This window comes from Accipiter gentilis, chromosome 24 (assembly GCF_929443795.1).
Source record: "Accipiter gentilis chromosome 24, bAccGen1.1, whole genome shotgun sequence".
Classification (NCBI taxonomy): domain Eukaryota; kingdom Metazoa; phylum Chordata; class Aves; order Accipitriformes; family Accipitridae; genus Astur; species Astur gentilis.
Genome location: NC_064903.1, coordinates 6,486,310 through 6,502,731, shown reverse-complemented (window position 1 = coordinate 6,502,731; position 16,422 = coordinate 6,486,310).

Below are 16,422 nucleotides of genomic sequence, written 5' to 3'. Positions count from 1 at the left end.
TTGTCTTAGATATCTTCATCCCTCAGTACTACTTACACTGGAGCAAACAGAGAATTTCAGATTTTTACAGTGGTATTTTTCTTTTAGTTTTATATTTGTTATCAAAATCAATCACATGACTCCCACAAAATCATCAGGTCTATAATATACTGTGAAACTAGTTAATGTACTTTTTTGGAGATAACAAGACACTGCAATTCAAAGCACAAACATTTTTGGGGTTTTGCACAGTTTTCCTGCAGGTGTTCAGGAAAACCTGTACATACTTATTTATTCAAGATTCATTGAGAAGAAGTACCAGTTTTTCATCTTTTAAAATATTGTCAATTCATACAGTTTGTTTTGGAAAAAACAGGAACACACAGCATCTGTCCATTCATCCATGTAGTTTCCTGTCAGATTCTTTATCTTATTATTGCACATTCATGTCAGAACATTTCATGTCTTCATGAACAACCTGATCAGTGGGCAAGAGTGCACACTCAGCCAGTTTGTGGATAATACCAAGTTGTGGTGAGTGGTCCATGCACAGACCAGGGCTCACAAGAACCTTATGAGGTTCAATAAAGGATAAGACAAAGTCCTATATGCAAATGCAGTAGTGTCATGCACCTGTACAGGGCCAGGGCAGAGAAAGCAGCAAGCACCTGAGGATCCTGATGAACAAATTGAACAAGAGTTAGCAAAGTGTCCTTGCAGCAAAGGACAACAGCAGGTAGAGGGAAGTCATCCTGTGCCTCTTTGCAGTACTTCCGAGACCATATCTGACATGCGGTTTTGAGCTGCCCAGTACAAGACAGACATCAACTCTCTGGAGTGAGTTCAGCAAGATGGGACAGGACAAAAGGCAACAGACATACTGGAACATGAGAAATTCCAACTAGATATTAGGAAAAATGTTTTCACCATGCGGTCATCAAATACTAAAACAGGTTGCCTGCAGAGGTTAGGGGTTCTCCATCTTTGGGAATATTCAAACTTGAAAGGAGGAGGCTCCAAGTGGGGGTTACACCAAAAATTTCTTGAGATCCCTTCCAACTCAAGTTATTTTATGATTCTATGATCTATCACTTTTTTCATTACACCAAAACAAAACAAGGTAAAAATACTTGCATATAAAACCTTCCCAATCACTCTATTTATAACAAACTATTCTGGGCAACTTTAAAACAACCCAAAACCTTTGAATTGACTCAACCCGTTCTTCCAATGAGATGACAGTCCTGAATAGCCACAGAAAATGTGAAAATTTTTCAGCACTTCACTTGCAAAGGTGTGGAGCTTATATCATCACTACCCCTCCAGTGAATTACCATCTTCTAGTTAGGGTCATTGCTATCAGCATATATTGGAAGAGATCAGCCATTCTGAGTAGGTGTAGAATTAAAATTTGTAACTGGTCATAACAATAATGAACGTTTAATCACTCTGAAAAGTTTTGAAAGGAGCAGTTCCTTAAGTATACAAATCTCAGTTTTTATAACTAGAATTGGTACTTTGGTACTAGCCATGTCAGTAGTTTGAAGCTAATAATAGCATATGGACAAGGTTAACATTCTCACTGTTTATCTTATTTTCACTTGCTTACCATCAGAACACACTGGCAGTGATGACGGGGATAGAGAGTCAACTAAAGCAAAGAGAGTGGGCACCCACAGTCATAGAAAACACACTGCAATGAAAATAAATACTGCATGGAGCTATATGAATGTCAGGAAAAAGCAATGAATTTGCAAGATCTGTCATGCCAGTAAAAAGTGAAATAAGAATATTGTGGCCACATTTGTTCTATAACTGTTTTTCAAGCAGAAAAGAATCTTTTTTGAGACAGTCTTCAAGACAGAATGGAATTGGACAGCTATTATTTATGAGACAGACAATATTAATCTATAATTGGAAGGTGTCTGAGTCTTATAGTGTTACAGCATATAGACAATTACGGAAATATTCTAATAATTATTAATGCAGTTTGGGGATACCAGGTGCAGAAGACTGGCTCCCCCATTCCTTAGTACATTTTTAACTAAAAGTAATGTGATGAAAGCGTTAGTATTCAGGGCTGCTAGTTCTTCTCTGCTAATTTACATTTATATTCTTAATGTCTAGATTGAGCCTAGGGAAATTTAAAACTCTATTTCATTAATGCTAACTTCTACAGAAATCCCAATATGCACAGAAGTTCCTAGATTGCAAGGCTAGTTAGATGAGAATGCAGAAGCTAAACATAATTGCTGGGTGGTTACGATAGTTAAATATGTACTGTCAGTTTCGAGTTTTGAAATCCCTATAGACATAAACCCACTCTTTTAAAAGTTAAAAATATGAAGTAACAGAGTAATGGATTAAAATACCTTTAGATCAAGTGTTTTGAGTTTCAACTCTTGTTTGCGGGTATGTTTTAAACTGTTACAGCATAACAACATTGTGTTTGGCTTTTTCAGGAGAAGTTTCTGTGAGGAGTTAGATAATTTAATCTCTCTTTTTTTTGGCTTTTGAATGGATGGCAAATTACAAATACATGTGCAGCCATTTTAACAGTCCAGATTGGGTCGTGTTCTGGCAGGCTTTTGTGAAGTGCTGCAGTTTTACAATGCTAATGCAGCATTAATGTGCACCCATTTACTGGCTGTCATCAGCTCTGTGCAGAAGGTTCTGATGCAACTTCTTCTTTAAAAATAACCCATTTAGAGATTTGGATGCAGAAATCTTGGTCATCTGCAGAAATCCCTGCACATATATACGTTTATATACACACACATACGCATCTCAGTGCCTGAGGTTTGTCTAAACTGGCTATGTAACTTTTTGCCTGCAAAGCTGAACACCACCTGTTTTATACCAATCAAAATAAGGAATAGAAAACAGAGGAAGGGTATACCGAATCTACACATTTGATTGAGCAATAATGGCTCAGGATGAATAAGACTTGCTAATTTTGTTATACAGTTATTTTAGTGCCTTTGGTCCGCCTGCAGTTTCTGCCAGGCATGTTACTCCAGAACTTAAATTCTGACCTGCCTGAACCCTATGGAACCTTCATAATGCATATCCATTCAAAAATAAATAAAGCATGTTTGCTTTAAGTGATCAGAAAGTTCTGCTTTGGTCTAGTTAGTATCTATCTAGTATCTTGCACAGGTAAGACTGCACCAGTACAAGAATAGAGAGAGTCAGACCCAGAATAAATAAATTAAATGTGATTATAAAATATGCATGGGGCATTTATGTAAAACCATATTTTCTGCAAGGTAATCTCTTATGGAATTTATAGTACAGTATATCACCAAAGAGAGAAACTGGAGAAAAGGTTAATAGCTGGACTAATTATAAATCCAGATATATATAATTCAGTCCCCTAAACAGCATCATGCCCTTGCGGTTTAAGTAAGAAGTTATAAGGGAAATACTCTTTTAGAACCTATTGGTCTTTTCTGTAATATTTATGAGTATACTAGCATTTAATTCATTATTTATAGGTTTCTGACATGCATCTCATTTGTTTGATATATAATTTTTATCAGTAGTACTTTGTAGACAAGCAAGTACTTCAAGAAAGCAGAATATAACACAAATCTGCAGTAGCCTTTGGGAAAATGTATTAAGTGTGTAAACCTGACTAAATAATGTCTGGAGATATGGGACAGTATGTTAAACTTACAATTTTGCTATAGCCGAGGTAAATTTTAATGTTTGTGTTATTCATCCTAACTGCAAAATCTTTAATTTTAATTTTCACTACACAGCAATGGATAAGAAACGCAATCATTCTCATATGAATGACAACTATAATACCTTAAAGTTCCTCATGCTCCTTTAACCTAAGGCTTCTTTATGTTGTTTGTATATTGGATGGGAAGAGGAGAATCAGTTTCAAACAATCTAGCGTAACATTTGGTATAAAAACTAATGACTGGCTGAAAGGTCTGTTTATAAGTAAGTGAATTATGTGCAATTTAGCTGTTGACAAACTGATAAGCACACAGATATATGTATATAATAGGAAGCTGAAATGTAGCGTAGAATTATTACTACACATCTTGCGGTCTACAGATGGAATTACATACAGTAAAGCAGCCCCAATAGCTTTAAATTGTAGAATGTGGGATGATTGGACCTTAAGTCTATATACTATTTAAAAGAGACTAATATCTGTCTGTGGAAATGCATAGGAAGGGTTTCTGGTGTGAGAATAAATCAGGTATGTCAATTTAACCAGAAAAATATAGAAATACTACGAGTCATGAGTAGAAATAATAAAGAAATATAGGCCTAGTTGAAAGATAAATGGAAAAGTGCAGTAATACTCCCTGAAACTGTGCTTTGCAATACAACATAGCTAAACAGTATGCATCTGACCAAATTCTTACAGCTGAAGATGATATTTCAGCATTTAAACGCATTATTCTTTTCCCCTCTTTCACAGACCTTGCATTACTATAACTGCCACAAAAAAGTTATCACAAACAGGTAATCAATTTTTTTTTTAAGACCTCATCAGAGATAATTATCCTTTTGCTAGGTAACCCATCAAATGCCCAAAAAGCTTCTGTCCCACAAACTCCCAGTGGTCATGGAGAACAAAGAATTACAGGCATTTTTTTATTCTCAAAACTAGTAAAAGTGACAACTAGTCAAGCCTCTCAGTAAGTGCAGCTAAATGCAATGACTTTCAACCTTTTTGGAGCAAGATTCATTGCTGACATTCTTCCTGCATCCTATTCTCTTAGTCCTTGCTAGATATAAAAGGCAGGAGGACCAGAACTCTTTGGGATGCAAGCTGCAAGGGTCAAAGGAGTTATTGCAGTGAGTTGTGCTGGAATCAATCTTGGCAAAGCAGAAATAGAAAAAAAATCTGCCCTGCCCTGCAGCTACTGCTTTCTTCCTGACTGATGATGTGGGAATAATGCAAAAATAGGTAAAGCCACATATGTCACTGTTTGGGAATCACTAACCTAGGTAACAAGCACCAAGTTAGGTCTCTGCCAATTAAGTTCTACTCCCAATTCGGCAACTAGACCGTATTCCAGACCTCATTTTTTCATCTGTTAGAACAATACTGACCTTTACAAAGAACTTTAGTCTCCATTAATGAAAAGTACATCATGAGAGTGAGAAAAGGCCCTATTGCTAGTGTATGGAAAAAACAGAAGAGAAAAAGGTAATAATTATAATTGTACAGATTTAGAAAATAACATTTTTTATGTTTAGCCATATGAAGATATGTATATAATGTTTCCTGGGCAGATTCTTTTGAACCACTATACTATTCTTTTTAAAAACAATTGACAGCAATCTGTTTTCAATAAATTTAAATTTTTACTTTCAAATGCAACTTGAAAAAAAAACTTCAAAAACCAGTCAAAGACAAACTTTGCTTCAGTTGATATTCTCACACAGGCCTCCTATAAACACAAGCACTAAATCTTTAACTCATTACCTCTTTCCTTGTTAGAAGCTAAATGATACTTCTTTCCATTGTAAGAGGAATGAGGAGTATGCATTTTCTGAGCTGCTGAAGCTTGTTATTGAAATTAAGCTTTATGACACTGCTGTTTCCCATACTTGGACCCAGCCTATTGGATTTGTGTGGCTGCTTCCAGAAATAAGAAGGGCAAATGCCAATGCGTTTTCAAAAGCAAAGGCAAGGAACAGGTTGTTAAATGGGCTGAGTTAAGCAATCTCCTAGAAAGGACACCTACTAAAAGTAGTATGTGGAAGAGCTTGTCCTAATGTGCCCCTCCGTTTCTGTGACAGTACCATCCAAACTCAACAATGTCCTTTCCTCTTACATTTAATACCTTTGCATCTGTGTGGTTTTCAGTAAGATTGATTCCTTTAAAAAGGCTGGATGGCAAGGAACATATCAAGCCCTTCACTCATCTTTAAATAAAAGGATGTGTATTTCAGTGTTTATGAAGTAGTGAGGAAGTACTGCCTCTATTTTCCAAAGAATTCTTGTCAATTTTCCTTTCCACGTGTTATAAACCATATTGATGTGAATGCCTTCTGAAGTTACTCAGTAAAAAAAGTAATTCATTTCAGTAGAACGATTTCTGAGGCACATCATTGCCCTGTAGACTTTCATCAGATTCCTCTCTTCACATGAAAAATGAATACATTTCTAAACTGCAATTTTAAATATTGAATAAGGCTACTGATATCAATAAGTTTGATTATTCAAGACATGAGCTTACAAAGTGTTGAACACTATTATTATCGAGGTACAAAGCAAGAGTGTGCAGCCTTTTCTATGTAGCATGCAGCACTTTGGAGGATTGGACCCTAAAGAAAGAGGATTAACAGTTTATAGGAATTAATGTAGAGAGATGGAAGCCAAGATATTACATAAGCCCAATATCTGGCCTTTTAGATTATTTAGATATCTTAATTTAGAAACATATATTTAATTTATATTAAAAATGCATTGAAGCATAGATCAATAGACTTTTTTTTTCAATTTAGTTGTGTATCACATCTATTTCATAGTGTTCATATTTCCTTGGATCAAGGAGTTGGCAGCTCTGGATATTTAACACTTCATTAACACACAGTATTAGTGTATAACAACAGGTTATACTGACAATAATATGCGCTTTGTAATTTGACAACATTCATTTAGAATTAGCAACAGAGGGTGAGCTAGGAAGTAATTATATTAAAAAAGGCATGGCAGTGAAAACCTTTTTTTTTTTATATTTTATTAACGACTTAATGTATATACTTTAAGGTCCTGAAGAGCTTACATGTTAGCTTCGTGTTTTCACATAACTGCAATGGAAGTAGAAGACAACTGAAATCAGATATATGACTACAACCCTAGGTGTCTCTGCAGTTTGTCAGCATTTTACTGTGTGCTAATTACAGAGAAAAAAATAGCTTAGTTCTGCATCTAGTCAGTTTTCCAGTCAAGTTTTTCTCTTTGGAAGTCAAGTGAAATTCTGTTGGGGAATGGACACATATTTATCTTTCTGCCGTATATGTATCATCTTGGAGCATTAATGTTTCCACTAAAAAACATGCCATATTTGTTGAGCACCTTGATAAACGACAAATGCACTTGTTTGTGGATTAGTATCTCTGTTCTGTAAGTTGATTTTAACATACTTAATACGCACTTTGATTCTTACAGCTCTTTATCTTGCTTCTTGATTTCAGTAGAGTTTTCTTCTTCAAGTAGTACATGCTTTCACATGGATGTTTTGCTGTTTTACCTAGGGTATTCTGATTCATCTTATTCTAGTGTGTTTTCCTATTCAGCTAGTTGTCATGAATCAAAAATATATTTTCTTTTCTTCAGGAGCTTTCTCTTTCCATGAGGTATAATTTTATTTACTTTTTCCCTTTCTTTTGCCCTTTCTTGCTGGTTCTTTTTGATAATTCGTTTAAAGGAAGAAACATTTTATATAATGCTGTTGTAAACCATCACTGAATATATTACTACAGTGGAAATTATTCCTCTTTCATGAAACACTAGAAGAATTGTGATCACACAAATTCTGTAAAGTCAATGGAATAACTTGATTGAATGAGAGAAAACAATATCCTCTCCTTTCACTAATCTAGATCCTACAAATTAGATAACCACACAGCTGTAAGCAGTGATGAGCCTCGTTTGCAGGTGAGTAACTACAGACCAATAGAGAGTAGGTAAGTCTCCAAAAACCTCATCTTGAATTGTTTGCCCAAGCTTTTTATGCTGGACAATATTTGGAACCAGATGTTCCATGGATTACAGTAACATTGGCTTTAGTAAACCACCCTTCCTCTCTGCTGTCCTTCAGAATCTTTTGCATTGCAATTTCCAGATACTTAACAGAAATCAGCAATAGCTTTGCTCATTTTCAAAGCCTGACGTTTCAAGTATAAGATCAAAATACATTTTAGGACACAGTGGAAGACTCAGAACTATTTTTCTTCTGAGGTGGTATTAGTATCGCAGCCTTTAATCAGCAGAATCTCAACCCATTATTCTGTCTTCTGCAATATAAAATGTATTATACACAAATATGCTTCATCTGTAAAGAATTCTTTTCCACACTAAAAGGATAACAAAGAAGGAAATGTTCCACAAATATGATAAAATTCCCAATTTACATTGGAAAATACACCAGTTCAAAATGTGGTGTGTTGGGTAGAGGTAAAAGATTAGAGTTATCTTTCTCCAGGTCCCAGGCAGAAAGTATATTCTTTTCCCAGGCTGCACCAGTGAGCTTAATGGAGTCATCCATAACTGCTTTATACAGAAGAAACTTATTGATGAAGTTGGGAAAGGAGAAAAACTCTATGGTTAAATAAAGGATTAATGTATATCACCAATTTAATCCACCCTTAAGGAACACTATTAAGAAGGAAATGTTTTACAATGAAAAAGTTTAAAATAGGGTCTGGATTTCTCTGTTACTAATGTGAGAGGTACTAAGGCTTTTACTTCATCAGGAGACTGCAGAACTGCAAATGAAGGCCTAATTTTTGAGAAGAGATTACAGAAACATCTTTGTATCTTGGATTTTTCATTCTCTGAGTTTCTGTATTTTGCCTAGAATTCTGGCCTTTGTATAACTATTGAGCTATGAATTAACTGTACTTGGAAAGAATTCATCAAGAATCGGCAATTACATTTCTGATCCAATATTCAGATAAAAATCAATCTCTTCAGTTTTTGTTGGCCCAAGTGGGAGAAACATGGCAAGAAAATTTATTTTTGTCACCAAAATATGCACAGAAAGCAGTATTACTGAATAAGCAAACAGCACATTTGTAATGACCTCGATATGCTCCTGGATTGGTAAACCGTGCATAATAAACTGTATAGCTCACCAAAGCAATGGTTACTTTTTAAGCGACATTCTTGCATGTATCGCAGTTTCCCTTTGGCTTTTGAACAAAGGTTTGTTTTGCAGTTTGCATTCCTCTTGGAAGATAATGCAGATTTGCAGTATCTCCAGAAATGCTACTTTTAACCTATGTATTCATGCTGTTTGCAATTGTACTGCCAGCGAAAATCTACAATAGCTCTGTCAAGTTCTCTGCTAGTCTGAGTAGTATTTACTCCATATTTTCAAAGGATTTCTCTTATCTGATACGCTATACAACAGAAAAGGCTTAACAGACAAGGAAAGGTTTATATTGGCAGCTATCCATCTGAAAATATATGCTGTTCTATTCTTTAACTTTCTACAGAAGTTGATCTGCCTATTACAAGATTTCCTACTATCATTCTCTGATAGCTGTCTAAAGAAGATATCCACAAGCTATTATAATTCATTTCCATGTAGAATGATACTCTCAATAGATATTTAGACTACATCAGAATAGGAAATCAGTATAAAAAAGGAACCTCCTTCTTCCTAAGAACTGGTGAACACTGATTCTCATCTCTGATCATGAGAACATCTTTCAGTTTATGTTCGGGAGACAGGCTCATTTTCTTCTTGTACTGATAGAAGCTATCCATCTCTGCTCTGGGAGCTACACATCTGCACCCTCAGACAGAATGTTCTGTCAATTGGTTAAGGCAGCTGTGATGGAAATTTTTATCCAGAGGACATTTCAAATACAGAGAAGCCGCACCATGCTGACATCAGACATAAGTGCGACTGAAGCCATGCAGCTGGCATAAACGATGTGCCTTCCTACTACCTCTAGCTGTGGCATGCCACCAGCTCAGATAACAACAGTCCTGTCCATAAAAGCTGCTCCTCAGGGTTGAAATGGACTGTATTTACATTCCTTTTATACTGCCTGGTAGAAGAATAAGTGATCAATAAATAAAACAGTTTATATTGTACCGTGCACAGAAAATTAGGAATTCTTGCCAAAGATCTTCAGCAATAGTCAAAAGACACCTAATTCTCGCTGCAGCTACCCCAGCTGACCACAGCCAATTGTATCACGGCAATGCTTGGTGATGTAGATATCCACATCATTAACAGCGTAGTAACTACTATTAAGTGAAGGCTTCATTAGCAGGTTTGAGAAAGAGGCAAGGATATAAAATGGGACAGTGTGAAACTTCATCCTGTTTTTTAAATAATGACACTTGAAGGTCACGGCACAGTAGTGTTGAGAAAACTCCAATGCTGTGACCTATGCTGTGTCTGCTCTTCAAGAAAACGTGCCTTCCAGGGCTGTGACTGTAGACTTCTCACAATACTAAAATTTACTTTTAGAAGATTACTATATCATCTGAAATGTGCTTCGATCTATAAATATAAATAAGTCTTTTAGCTTGATATGGCAGCAATGAATATTGAGAAGTGAATATCTTTCCATTACTATACTCAGTTTATTCCTTTTTGTTATCCAAGAATTCTGATCAGTATTCCTTTGCCCTTACTGAATGGATGTTCCAGTATTCACAGCATTTTGATAACTCCTCTTTTAAAATCTATTTGTTATATCTGCTGCTCCCCCTGCCTAAATTTGTCATCCGCATGGAAGATATAACACTGCAACCCTGACTTAAAAAGGATGAACATACTGAATAGTTGTTTTACAGCAATATTTTTATATAGCTTTATCCCTGGTTGGCCTATGAGTCACCCCAAATTAAGGCCCCATTTTACTAAGCACAGTAGAAGAGTATCTTGGGGCTTAAGACAATCTCAGGCAAACCCGGCATACAGGTATGAAATGTATAACTAACATACCATTTGCTGTCTTGTTTTTTATTTATTGTTTTAGAGAAATGGATCTCTATGGCTAGACATGAAAATCACGTGACTGACAAGATTCAGCATAGGACTCATACAGCAGAATCCCCTCCTCCTCCACTTCTAGCACTCCACCTACACCTCCAGGCTCTTTCTCATGGTGCTTTCTCACCTCTTGCCTATCCCAGCATCCCACATGTAGCACGAAACCAATTAACCCATCACTAATGGCAGCAAGATGAAGATGTCCTCACACACAAAGAAACCCCGTCTGCAACACGTTTAACCATGCCTGCAGCACATGCTTTAGCCTCTCTCCCAATCCCACTCAGCCACGTCTCTCCATCCAACAGAACATAAGATATTTCAGAGACTGTACTTCAATGTGTAATTCAATGGCTAATATGCTTCCGTTCACCATTTTGGAAGGTGCAGGATTTGTCACAGCCATTCATAAGATTCCAACATTACAGTACTAAAAATCTTAGCTGTATAGAAAAGGTTATAGAAGAACAATTAATTACTTCACTACTTTTCAAAGTATTTGAAAAATTATGATTCCACTAACACTTCTTAATCTGCATATTTTTTCTAGAAGCCTTCAGATTTTGATGATATCAGGAGATATTAGGATTGTAAGATGAAGAGCATCCAATATCAGGAAAACTGCTACAAACCAGACTGGTCTAAAAGGATATTTCACAAAGGAAAAAAAATAGCTATTTTATACACTGTTCCAATACAGAATGGTTTTTTAAAGAAACTTATTTCAAGTCCAACACACTAACAATATCTCAGGCTATAGTGACTTAACTTTTAGATTATTTTTTCTTATTCAACTACATCTCAACATTATTTTATTTTATCCTTCGCTGACTGCAAGCTTTGTGTATTCCTTTTAACTCCATCTGTATACTAATGGTGTCATGTCTGTTTTCACGTTTTCAAGCTTGCTGTTAATGGAGAATTTTTCTGACAGTTTTGTACAGCATTTTCCATTTTAGTGGTAATGCTACTGACCTAAGAGTTTCCATCATGCACTAAAAAGTATTACTGGTATAGATCTCTGTTTCTTTAGAAAGATCCATAATACTCCGTGCCAAAAAATTTCACAGCGATGGAAAAATTACAGGACCGTGTTCCTATCACAAAAGAGAAAGTCATTCTAGAAGTGCTAAAGTAACACGAGTTATTTGAACTTTTATTAAAATATTACTGAAGCATTAGTACAAGCATTTAAATAGACTGTGAGTAGCTATTTTAGAGAATAACTAAGGGATATTTTTAGATACCCAGCCTTCTGGCTAGAGTTTTAAGAACTCATATCACATGAAGTTAATATCCTTGTAGTATAAAATCTCTTAATAATAGTGAGAAACAGGAAATGGGGAAGGAGTGTACACTCTTTCCATTTAATCCAAATATTCTAAAAGGGAATTTTACATTCATGTTGACAAAACTTACCTGGTATTTAAACAGGATGCAAAATTACCAATGCCACTGCAGAATGAATACAAGATGCATATATGCTTTGTTTGAATCCAGTTGTAGCAGTTATGGCAGTTATTAAAACTTGAATTACATGAATACCAAAGATGTTTTAATGGGGACAAAACTAAAATGTGAATTCTCATTAGAGTTCTACCATAGAGATAGATGGGGTCAAGTTGGAATAAGGTCAATGGTGTCATGCCTATTCTTAACCTCTAAGGATCCCACTAAATTTTGGCGACTATCTGGGAAACACAACAGTGTACCACACAGGAATCAGCAGATGCCAGAGGCTTGCTATTTCATAGGAATAAACCTACCACCCTTTCCACAAATCCTATTTCAAAAAGAATAGGAAAGAAAATCAATGAGTGGAAACAGAGATTTTCCAGCCTTTTATGCTGGAAAACCACACATAGAGATCTAATTCAGCTCTGAGTGTCAGGCTTAACTTTGAATGACCTGATTTTGGCCAAATGTGTCACAGCTTTAATGTTATTTAAATGTAGGGTTTTTTTGTCTGTGAATATTAGCAAAGTCCTTGCTGCTTTAGATAAGCAGATGACATTCCATTCCTCTTCGTTTCCCTCATTAAAGCAAAGAAGTTGAATATTAATGAGTGTGGAGAATTATGTTGTCATGCATGTTAGTCTAGAAAATATAAATTCATCTCATAAAAAAGTCAAAGGATCAAAGAAGGTTTTTACTGTTAATTGGAAACAAAGTGTCAACAGTGTCCTGATTTAAAGGGCACTCAAGGATGATAAGGGAGGGTTGTTGTTTTTTTTCTTCCAAAAAGGAACTATAATTGAGGTGAAGTGGAGTTATTATTAGTACTTCTTGACTAAAATCCTTTTCATTGCCTATGGCATTCAATGTGGCATTCCCAGTGTTCAAAGTAATTTTAAAAATAAAAAATATATTATTGCAAACATACTTCAAAATTACTAAAAGTAATATTTTTGTAGCCAAAAGCACTTTAAACATTATGGTTGAAAGTATTTTAAATAGGGTAGTTTTACATGCTGCTTTTAAATCAACACATTTGATGCAACTAGTACGTTTTCATTGTTCTTTTGGTAAGTAAACTTAAAAATAGCACATTTAGCTCGTGGCTAATTAATAGACAGAAAATAACAGAGGATCACCTCTCCATTTTGGGCTCCTGTGCTCAGCCCTAATTGCAGCAGTAAAATAAACCTGGGCTTGCTGACCAAGCCTAGAAACACTAGATTTCTTGCACGTACACGTGCTCACACCAGAACAACAGACTAAGCTTATGCTAGCATGCAGTATACTGTTAGTATTTCCTTCAGTTATGAGTGATATTATACTCAACATATACTCAAAATGGCAGTATTACAAGCATATCTTAACTGTTTAGACTTCACTAATTCGCAAGAAAGAGCAAATGTCTTTTACGTGTCAGAACAGAGTATAGACAGGGAACAATTTTATGTTAATGTTCTTTCTAATGAAATACACAAACTGTAAACTCTTAAGAGATAGATCTCTCACTTATCTGATGAGATAACCTCTGTGTCTTTATAAAATGTGAGGTCATTTGTGTGGTTTTCTTTAACGTTGTTTAATTGCAGTAGTCTTCAGATACATCTTGCAAAAAGCTCTTATTGTTTACTGTAGCAACTGTATGTGTTAACTCTTATTTCTCTGTGAATAGAAATTTGCTGAAAAAAGTGAAAACCTATTATTTACATTAACCCTAAGAAACAATGCTGAAGTCAAGTGAATACTGACAATACTATCTGAAACTTTCCTGGTCTTTTTATATGATCTCTAAGGTAAAGCTTAAAAGGTTACAAAGTCATATAGTTTGGACAATCAATTAAAATGCAAAAAAATTTATTTTTTAACAAGGCAAAATCCAAACAAAAATATTCTGTATGCTCCTCCACATGCATCAGCTGAAATACTATGAGAATAAATTAATACCATTTTATCACTATTACATTTTACTAGAATACTTGTTAATAACAGCAACAAATAAAATATAAGTGAGCGATGATATTACAAATCATTACTATTTAGAACAGTTGTGTGAACTTTTTTTGGTAGTAATAGAATTTACATGATTACAAGTACAGTGGGTGCCATTAAAATTTTAACATTTGCTACCCTTTGTCATTGTAATTCTGCATATATTCAGGGGCAGTGATTTTGGAGGTCTTAAGGCACCTGCTGCATCTATATAAGTCACAAATTATATTTCATTATAACACAGTTTGAATGTTCTGCTGATAGGATTATTCAGCTGCCTGAACTTGCTGACATAATTTTTCTCTGAACATAGACCCTCTGGGGCAATGTCAGCCCAATGGACTATTGCATTACTATTGTTCAAAACACAGAAACCGGTTTTTAATTTTAAAGTTTCAAGTCTACTGCTTTAAGCTTGTGAAATGGCAAGTCAGTGAAGAAAGTCCCCTCTTAAAAACAGGCATTCGGGGGGGGGGTATCTTAGAATATATATGAGCAATCGCCCCTTCATCTAATAGGTAAGCTGTAGACATCAGTTAATTGCTCAGCTCTGAGAAACAGTACTTCTGTGTGCATGCTTTGGTGGGGAATACCCCGGTGCCTATAAAGCCATTCACCAATAGTCATTAATTCCAGCGTGACGTGAAGTAAAAGGTAATGTGGTTTCAGACTGGTGAGAAATTAATCACTTTTTCTCCTCACCACTTGAGACACAGAATCATAGAATCATTTAGGCTGGAAAAGACCCTTAAGTTCATCGAGTCCAACCATAAGACATGAAGGGCAAATCCAAATTGCAGAGCTTAGGGAGTCCACGCTGAGGAGCAGAAGCTTTTACGCTTCACTTTCAGAGCAAGGAAAACCGCTGGACTTACAGTCTGGGCCATGGAGGAAGCAGGGTAGCTCACTGGGCTCAGGCTGGGCGAGGGCAAAGCCAGCGAGACGTAGCTGCTCAAACACAATCATTCTGGCTGAGCAACCTACATTGTCATGTAAGAAAGGAGACAGAAACACCAGCTTTCTGCATGAATTGCCATGTATTTTGCAGTTACATCTACATATGTTAGAATCCCTATAGGTCTACCTGTCTAGGTAGTAACAAAGGCTTCAGCACTAATGTGTAATCCTGCTAGGACATCCATACTCTGACTTCTCCAGAAGGGCACTGTTACCTCCTTTCAAAAGGATCAGCCTAGCTACAGTCCTTTGCTGAAAGGACCTTAACAGTGTGGACTTCAAAATGGCATAAATATGCTTTTCTATTAAGCTCCAGTGAAAGGATTAACAAAATAAGATCGTTGTTAACTGAACAAGAATGTTACATTAACTTCTTCAATTACTGCTTTCATATGTTTGCTTAGATTTAAATATATAATTCATAGGGTAAGTGTAGTTAGAAATGTAAAAGACCTATTTAGGCCACCTAGTCCATCTTTGCCAGCACAGCATTATTTTCATCACTGTGTTGTCCATTTTCTCTTTAAAATAATCTGTAAGTCATGTAGGGTTTATAAACTGGGTGCTTAGCAGAAATGTTATTTGCAGCTGATAATCACAAGCCAAGGGAAAACAACATTGCGATACGTGCTAAATTTATGGATTTGCTTTTGTCCATTGCAAAATGGCTGTAGCTATTGGTACCAAGCTATCAGTGAAGTCAAGTACCACACAAGTATACCATTCATGGTTTTTATGTGTTTTGACTACAATATGCTACATAGAGTTGTGTTTACTGTTTGAATTTGGCCTAGGAAAACTAATTCGTGCTGGCGCACTGGCAGCAGAATCATGCTGTCAGGAAGTTTGTTTAAAAAAAATATATCGTAGAACTCCCCAGCACAGATACTTTGCTATAGAAACACAATTCAGGATATATGTGCATGCATGTGCACAAGCACACAAAGGAAGGCTATTTTTGCAGGTACTTATTAACTATAGAGGGAGCCTCTACAACCAGGTATGGCTACCTGTCTATTACATGTTAAAATTAGTTAAGGTGAATTCAGCATTCACTACTTCTACTTTTGTTTTTTTTGATGACCATAAACATAGGAGTCCCCAGATCTGCTGCTGAACCACAAAGAGGTAACATTTATGGTACAGATGAGGAAGACAACAGCCCTGGCAATATGCTGAGAGCTGCTACTGAGATTGAAGTGAAACAGATCAAATACCTATGACTTGCAAACAGTTAAAAGTGGTTCCAAACAGCTCTTAACAGATACCACAGGCTTCTTAAAGGGGTGAAGCAGGACTCAGGAAACCCTAGTTGTTTGGGTTT